A 9020-nucleotide genomic window follows, 5' to 3' on the forward strand; every position below is an offset into this window, starting at 1 on the left:
TCCACCTATAGTGCTATGTCCATGGCTCACGCTCATGTATTGTGTGAAAGTTGAAAAGGTTTGAGAACGACAAAAGTATAAAACAATTGCTTGGGTTGTCATCGGGGTTGTGCATGATTTGGATATTTTGTGTGGTGAAGATGGAGCATAGCCAGACTATATGATTTTGTAGGGATAACTTTCTTTGGCCATGTTATTTTGAAAATACATGATTGCTTTATTAGTATGCTTGAAGTATTATTGTCTTTATGTCAAAAGATAGATTATTGCTTTGAATCACTCGTGTCTTAATATTCATGCCATGATTATACATATGATCAAGATTAAGCTAGGTAGCATTCCACATCAAAAATTATCTTTTTTATCATTTACCTACTCGAGGACGAGCAGGAATTAAGCTTGGGGATGCTGATACGTCTCCGTCGTATCTATAATTTTTGATTGTTCCATGCCAATATTATTCAACTTTCATATAATTTTTGGCAACTTTTTATATTATTTTTGGGACTAACATATTGATCCAGTGCCCAGTGTCAGTTCCTGTCTATTGCATGTTTTTGGTTTCGCAGAATATTCATATCAAACGGAGTCCACACGGGATAAAAACGGACGGAGCTTATTTTTGGAAAATATGGAAAATTCGGAAGGAAAATCAACGCGAACAAGTGCCCGAGGTGGTCACGAGGAAGGGGGGGCGCGCGCCCCTACCATGCCATGGAGGCCAAGGACCAGAGGGGAAACCCTTCTCCCATCTAGGGAGGAGGTCAAGGAAGAAGAGGAAGAAGGGGGCCCCCTCCCCCTCTCCTGCGGTGGCGCCAGAACGCCGCCGTGGCCATCATCATCATCATCGCGTTCTTCACCAACACCTCCGCCATCTTCACCAACATCTCCATCATCTCCCCCCTCTATCTACAGTGGTCCACTCTCCCGCAACCCGCTGTACCCTCTACTTGAACATGGTGCTTTATGCTTCATATTATTATCCAATGATGTGTTGCCATCCTATGATGTCTGAGTAGATTTTCGTTGTCCTATCGGTGGTTGATGAATTGCTATGATTGATTTAATTTGCTTGTGGTTATGTTGCTATCATTTGGTGCCCATCATATGATTGCGCGCGTGGATCACACCCTAGGGTTAGTTTGTATGTTGATAGGACTATGTATTGGAGGGCAAGAGTGACAGAAGCTTCAACCTAGCATAGAAATTGATGCATACGGGATTGAAGGGGGACCAATATATCTTAATGCTATGGTTGGGTTTTACCTTAATGAACATTAGTAGTTGCGGATGCTTGCTAATAGTTCCAATCATAAGTGCATAGAATTCCAAGTAAGGGATGACATGCTAGCAGTGGCCTCTCCCACATAATACTTGTTATCGGTCTAGTAAAGTAGTCAATTGCTTAAGGGACAATTTCGCAACTCCTACCACCACTTTTCCACACTCGCTAGATTTACTTTATTGTTTCTTTACCTTAACAGCCCCTAGTTTTATTTTCATGTTCTTTACTTTCTTGCAAGCCTTTCCGAAAACACCTACGAAGTACTTCTAGTTTCATACTTGTTCTAGGTAAAGCGAACGTCAAGCATGCGTAGAGTTGTATCGGTGGTCGATAGAACTTGAGGGAATATTTGTTCTACCTTTAGCTCCTCGTTGGGTTCGACACTCTTACTTATCGAAAACTGTTGCGATCCCCTATACTTGTGGGTTATCAAGATACATCCACATTGGATGATCACGGGCTTGGAGTGGTTGGATGCGTCGACTAAGAAACACCTCTAACAAGTACATGCCAGTCACACCGTCGCGGACAAGTTGGACTACTCGCTCAACCAACATATTCACCTCCACTTTCTCATCTGGAGTCACTTTCAAGGGAGAAGGCTTCTCAACTCGCTTTATGGAAAACAGGGGAAGGCGAGTCGACTGACCAGGGGTCGGTTGGTCCTTACAATAGAACCAGGTCGACTGCCACCCTTTGACTGAATCGAGAAGAATCATAGCAGGGAAAGTACTTTTACTCCTCATCTGGATCCCTACACCTCCACACATCTGGATCACGTGTGTCCTCTCATCACTCGGATTAGCCTTTTTTACAGACTGAGAACGACAAGTGAAAATGTGTTTGAAGAGACCCCAGTGCGGTCGAAAGCCCAGAAAGTTCTCACACATGGACACGAATGCAGCAAGATATGCGATGGTGTTGGGAGAAAAGTGATGAAGTTGGGCTCCAAAAAAGTTCAGAAAACCCCGAAAGAAAGGATAGGGGCAAAGAGAAACCGCGGTCTACGTGAGTCGCAAGAAGGACACACTCACCCTCCTGCGGCCGCGGCTCAGTCTCGTCCTCCGGAAGCCACCAAGAACCATGGGAAATCAATCCCCCCTCAACCAGATCCTCCAGATCTTCCTGCTGGATCATCGACCGAATCCAGTCGCCCTGGATCCAGCCGGGGGGGCAGGACAGTTCTCGACGACGACCCTCCCCAACTCATCTTCTTCCCCTTCGCCTTTGACGTCGCCTTCTTCGCGTGCTCCAGAGCCGCTGTCGGTGTCAAAACCGGCGGATCTCGGGTAGGGGGTCCTGAACTGTGCGTCTAAGGCGGATAGTAACAGGAGACAGGGGAAACGATGTTTACCCAGGTTCGGGCCCTCTTGATGGAGGTAATACCCTACGTCCTGCTTGATTGATCTTGATGATATGAGTATTACAAGAGTTGATCTACCACGAGATCGTAGAGGCTAAACCCTAGAAGCTAGCCTATGGTATGATTGTATGTTGTCCTACGGACTAAACCCTCCGGTTTATATAGACACCGGAGGGGGCTAGGGTTACACAAAGTCGGTTACAAGGGAGGAGACCTAATATCCGCATTGCCAAGCTTGCCTTCCATGCCAAGGAGAGTCCCATCCGGACACAGGACGAAGTCTTGAATCTTGTATCTTCATAGTCCAACAGTCCGGCCAAAGGATATAGTCCGGCTGTCCAGAGACCCCCTAATCCAGGACTCCCTCAGTAGCCCCCGAACCAGGCTTCAATGACGATGAGTCCGGCGCGTAGATTGTCTTTAGCATTGCAAGGCGAGTTCTTCTCCAAATTCTGAATATCTGCTGAGTAGTGTCCGGCTCCACATAAATGTTGCACTTCTTGGCTTCTGCGCCCAATAAGGGCTATCTTCCACGTGTCGAGCGAATGCGAGGAGCCATGGCATTTTTACATTCGCCACCCTAGCAATGTAAGTAAACTTGTCTATTAAAGGGACGGGGATTCTTAGATCCAAACCACACCATCCTCCCACGGCGAGAATCCATCGGAGCGTGCTCGGAAAAATCCATCCCAACATGGCCGGCCATCGCAGCTCCTCCTCCCGCTCCCGTAGCCCTAAGCCCGGTGATTGGGAGAAGTGTTCCATCCCGCACAGCCAAGTAGTAGAGTTACAGACCCAGGGATTTCCCCCTCCAGCATATATGGTCCCCGTTCGAGCCGGGCTTGCCACTTATAATGGCGGGGAGCAAGCGGAGAGCTTCCCCAATCCCTCCAAGGGGAGCAGGTATGCCTTGTCCCTTATTTACTAAGGGGACTTGGATTTCCAATCCATCCGTTCCTCCGCGGGCTCCTGGAGTTTTACGGCCTCCAGTTGCATAATTTCACCCCCGCTTCCATATTACACATCGCTGGTTATGCTGCCCTTTGTGAGCTGTTTCTGGGTTGCGAAGCTCATTTCGATCTGTGGAAGAGGCTATTCTGCCTTGTGCCCCGTACACAGGAGGGTTCAATATATCAAGTGGGCGGAGCCGAAATATGGCGCATCGCCGGGACCGGATACCTGTCCGGTACCCCGAAGAAGACGTCCGAAGACTGGCCTTCAAAGTGGTTTTACATGGAGGGCGTCCCCCTTCCAGATCCTATTCGGAGGGGTCTTCCCGAGTTCGACAATGCCCCTTTGAAGAAACGCTGAAGCTGGCGCCCACGGAGCCCTCAGGAGGAAGATAACGGAGAAGTCCTTTACCTGATGGGCCGGATAAAAGCGCTGGCTCAATCAGGATTGACAATAATCGAGGTTATGTCAATATGTATAATGCGGGGGGTGCAACCACTTCAATATCGAGGGCACCCCATGTGGCGCTTTAACGGGGAAGATGATGCCACCCGCTGCGGGCGTAAGGGACCGGACTCTGCTGCTGCTCTAGCAAAAATTCTGTCCCAGTTGTTCAAGGGAGAGGAAGAGGAGTTCATCCGTATTAAGCCACGGGATGGATTCTCCATGTACAACCCTCCAAGCTGGGTGAGCTGTCACTTTTTACTCCCAACCTTCCCGCATTCTTCGTCATAAATGTCACAGCCCCAGTTCAGCCCTTGCTTGCCTTTGCTTGTTCATCATGCCATCATGTTTAAATTCCAAAGAAATTTGAAATGGGGATTGTTGAAACCCTAGCACCAAATGAATTTAACTAGGTTCAATAAAAATATTTTCAATAACCCAGAATGCCTTTGGAAATGTTCATGATTTCTGTTAAAGGTAAAAACCTCTTCCAAAAATGATGAACATATTTATTGGCTATTCCTGGATTTTTGAATTAAATTATATAGTATTTGCATTTGGGCATTTAATTGCTAATAATATTTTAAATGCTCAAATAATCACAAACTAAAATGTTTACTGTTGGATATATCTTAAACAGTAGCCATGATTAGTTTCATGATTTTTGGAAATCCCTTAGCATTTTAATTAAGTCAAAATAATTGCAGAAAAATAGAAAACAGAAACAATTTAGAAAAGAGAGAGAGAAGGACTAACCTGGCGTTTACCTGAGGCCCACTTACCTGGTGGCCCAGCAGAATCGGCCAGCCCACCAGGGGCGCCTTCGTCTTCTTCCACGTCTGCCAGTAGGCAGAGGCGTGTCGACGCCAGCGCGCCCGAGGCCTCCACCTCCTCCCTCCCAGCCTGCCTGGCTCCTCCTCGATGCACCAGGCGACGCCATGCAGCCCTGGCCCCTCTCACCCTCTCCCGTGCCCCTCCCCTCCTCTGGTTCTCTCTCCCTCTCGCGCCGAGCACCACCGACGCCGTTCGACGTAGCTGCAGCCACCGCCTCCCCCTCGCTTCCCTGACCAGCCCAGAGGCTCCGCCTCGACCCCCTCTTTCTTCCACCCCGAGCCACGCCACCGCGGGAGCCCGACATCGCCGCCACGAGTCGTCCTCCCTGAGCACGGCCGCCGGACTCCATCGACGGATTCGTCGCCTTCCGGTCGTCCCCGAGCCCGCTGAGTCCTTCCTCGAGATCGTTGTGAGCTCCCACACCTTTCCCCCTCCTCCCCGCACTCGTTCCCGCACTCTGGCCGCCCTTTTCACCGGAGCCGTGAGCTCCTCACCACCGGTGATGATGCAGACGAGACCAGAGCCACCGCAGCTCACTCCCGAGCACGGCAACGTGCTCCACACCTCACCAGGAGCACGTAGAACCCATCAGTTCCCCTCCCGTGCACCACAATGCGAAACCCGCAGGTGCCCGAACTCCAACCGCCGTAGAAGTGCTCGCCGCCGTCAACCCCGGCCATCCCAGCTGCTGCCGCTACCACCACTAGATGCGCGAGAATGCCAGGAAGCCGTAGGAGCAAACCCCGCCTCAAACCATGGGCTGTAGCGAGATCCCGACGATCTCCGCCGCGCGAAATGGTCGTTGCCGGCGAAACTCCGGCGACTGATGACATGGCTCATCATTAGCCACTAATGACCTAGCTAAACCACCTCTAGAGCCACTGCCATGTGGGCCCCTGTGCCAGTTAGGTTAGTTTAATTTTCTGTTTAAAGTTAGTTAAAACCCAGCAGGACCCACACGTCATCTTTGACCGCGCTGACATGGCGGTTGACTGCCCCCACATGTCAAGTTGACTTTGCTCATGTGGTCGTTGATCGGACCCACCAGTCAGCGTCACTAACCAGCCCCTGTCACTGACCAGTGGGTCCCACTGGTCAGGTTTGACCTGGTCGACGCCTTTGACCGCTGACATCACCTTGACGTCATGCTGATGCAGTAATACATTTTCTGGATTTAGTTTAAATTATAATAATTTAGAAAATTCCAGAAAATGCCCAAAACTTCTAAAAATCATAGAAAATCAACCGTAACTCCAAATGAAATAAATTATATATGAAAAATTATCAGAAAAATTCAAGGAATCCATCTGTACCATTTTCATGCATGTTTGAGCAAGTTAACCTCACTGTTTAGGATGAAACATGATTAGGGCAAATTTCATAATAGGTTTGGAGTTGGAATTTGATATAGTTTTGAATTCCACTTCAATTTAAATGACTTTCTGTTGCATTAGCCCAAATCACAACATATTGCCATGTCATGATCATGCATCATATTGTTGCATTGCATTGATTGTATTCCTCCTTGTTTGCCGGTAATTGCCCCCTCTCAGTAGACATTGTTTCTGACCACGTGATCGATGACACCGATGAAGAGCTATTCTATCTTCAGAAGTGCCAGGCAAGCAAAACCCCCTTGTTCATTCCAATACAATCCCACTCTCTCGCTCCGGCTCTCTTTTACTGCATTAGGACAACAACGATTCATCTGTTACTTGCTGCGGTAGTTGAACCCCTTATCCTCTGCATGACCTGTCATTGCCACAGTAAATAGATGAAACCCACTAGCTGAGTAGGAGTTGTTTGAGCCCTGATGTGCCTACTCATTCATGCTTGTTTGTCATGCCCGCTATTGCATAGAGTTGTGTCGGGTCTGATTCATCGGGGATGAATCGGAGGTGTGTAAACATGTCCTACTGTTGAGAGCTAAGTGTGTGAACACGATTTGGTAAAGGTAGCGGTGAGAGGCCATGTAGGAGTACATGGTGGGTTGTCTCATTGAAGCCGTCCTTAGGAACTGAGTTCTGTATTTGTGATCCATGAAACAGTTACTACCACGCATTGGGCCCAAAACCAATGGACCCTCTCGGCTTCTTGATCACCCTTGTCCTCTGTCTAGGAGTTGCAACTAGTTTCTGGTGTTTATAGGATATGTGTTGGCGGCCGTGCGTAGCGCTGACCCTAGGGGTGGGCTATGATGCGGTAGATACACCGTGGCACGGTGTACCGGGCGCCCGTTTGGTGTCTCAGGAACCCTGTTCACATCGTTCGGGGCCGTATGTGGAAACCTCGGCCGGACTCCCTACGGATGGAACCTGGATAGGCGATAAACCTGGACTAGAGACTTGAGTGTTTAGGTAGGCCGTGGCCGACACCCTCGTTGGGCTTCCGCTTGAAGGTTGCCGAGTACATGTCGTGTAAACGGCGGTAAGTGGTGAGAGCGTGTGTGAAGAAGTACACCCCTGCAGGGTTAACATCATCTATTCGAATAGCCGTGTCCGCGGTAATGGACTTCTGGGTTGCCTATAATAGTTCATAGACAAGTGAAAGTGGATACTCTAAAACTCGCAAGATAAGTGTGAGTGTTATGGATGGCCTTCTCGTAGAGAGACGGGAGCGGATCCATAGTGGTGTATTGAATGGTGAATATGTGGACTCGTGTGCGCCACCTCAAAAGAGTTGCTTGCAATCGTAGTTCAGGTTAGCTACTGAGTCAAAGCTGGCTTGCTGCAGTTAAACTCCACCCCCCCCCCCCTTGTTGATACCGATGCATATGTAGTTTAGTTCTGATGTAAGTCTTGCTGAGTACCTTTGTACTCACGTTTGCTTAATTTATGTTTTGCAGAGAGACTTCAGTCTCGCTAGTAGTTCCGCGTGGACTTCGACATTTAGCTTGATACCTCAGCTACGATCTTGTGCCCTCGGCAGGATCTGGTAGATAGTCAGGCTTCTTAGCCTTTTTCATTTGTAGATGTCTGTACTCAGACATGTTAAGCTTCCGCATGTGCTTTGCATTGTATGCTATGATTGTTGGGTCATGAGACCCATGTTTGTAATATCTCGCTCCTCGGAGCCTAATGAATAAATACTTGAGTTGTAGAGTTATGTTGTGATGCCATGTTGTATTTACACATATCGAGCATATTGTGTGTATGATTGAAATGCTTGGTATGTGTGGGATCCGACAATCTAGTTGTTTATCCTTGGCAGCCTCTCTTATGGGGAAATGTAGTCTAGTGCTTCCATGAGCCATAGTAGTCCGCTACAGCCCGGTTCATCGGAGTCCTGCTAGCCCAGCACTACTGCTCAGGACACTTGACTGCCCGGCATGTGTTCCACTTCGTTCCTGTGTCTGTCCCTTCGGGGAAATGTCACGCGGTGACATCCGGAGTCCTGCCTAACCTGCTACAGCCCGGGTTCCCGGAGTCCTGTTAGCCCAGTGCTACAGCCCGGATTCACACGCTGCTGACCGACATGCTCGATGTGATTCATGTATGCCTGTCCCCATAGGTTAGTGCCGCTTTGGGTTCACGACTAGCCATGTCGGCCCGGGTTCTCTGTCATATGGATGCTAGCGACACTATCATATACGTGAGCCAAAAGGCGCAAACGGTCCCCGGCCATGGTAAGGCGACACCCGTGGGAATACCGTGCGTGAGGCCGCAAAGTGATATGAGGTGTTACCGGCTAGATCGATGTGACTTGGAATCGGGGTCCTGACAATAAATACTCACCTTGCCGTTTCATAGCAGGAACTGCGAAAAGATGTAAGGGAGGTCAACAACCCACCTCCACAATAAGAGGACCCTGACCGGGCCCTCGATCCCGGACTCGAAGAGGATCCGGACATATTTGTGGAGCTGATCGATAGGACATTCTATCAATTGAGCTGCGATGATGCCATGGTGGCCATCATAGCCGACTATCCCGGGCTACTCCCTGCATCGCAGGTAAGAAAAAACAGTGTCCCAACTTCCGAGAAGGATCCCTTTTTATGCACTTCACCTACCGTACACATATGATGTTTTACAGGGAAGGCCCTCGGGGCGCCATGCCGAACCCGCAGTGACTCGCCAACGAGGGGCACCGAAGCTGGGTAGGCCAAAAAGGAAGGCGCTCAGGACTGAGACGCCAGCGTAGAGG

The sequence above is a fragment of the Triticum urartu genome, chromosome 5A, assembly GCF_056163025.1.
Source record: "Triticum urartu cultivar PI428250 chromosome 5A, HENAU_Tu73, whole genome shotgun sequence".
In the NCBI taxonomy this organism is placed as follows: Eukaryota; Viridiplantae; Streptophyta; class Magnoliopsida; order Poales; family Poaceae; genus Triticum; species Triticum urartu.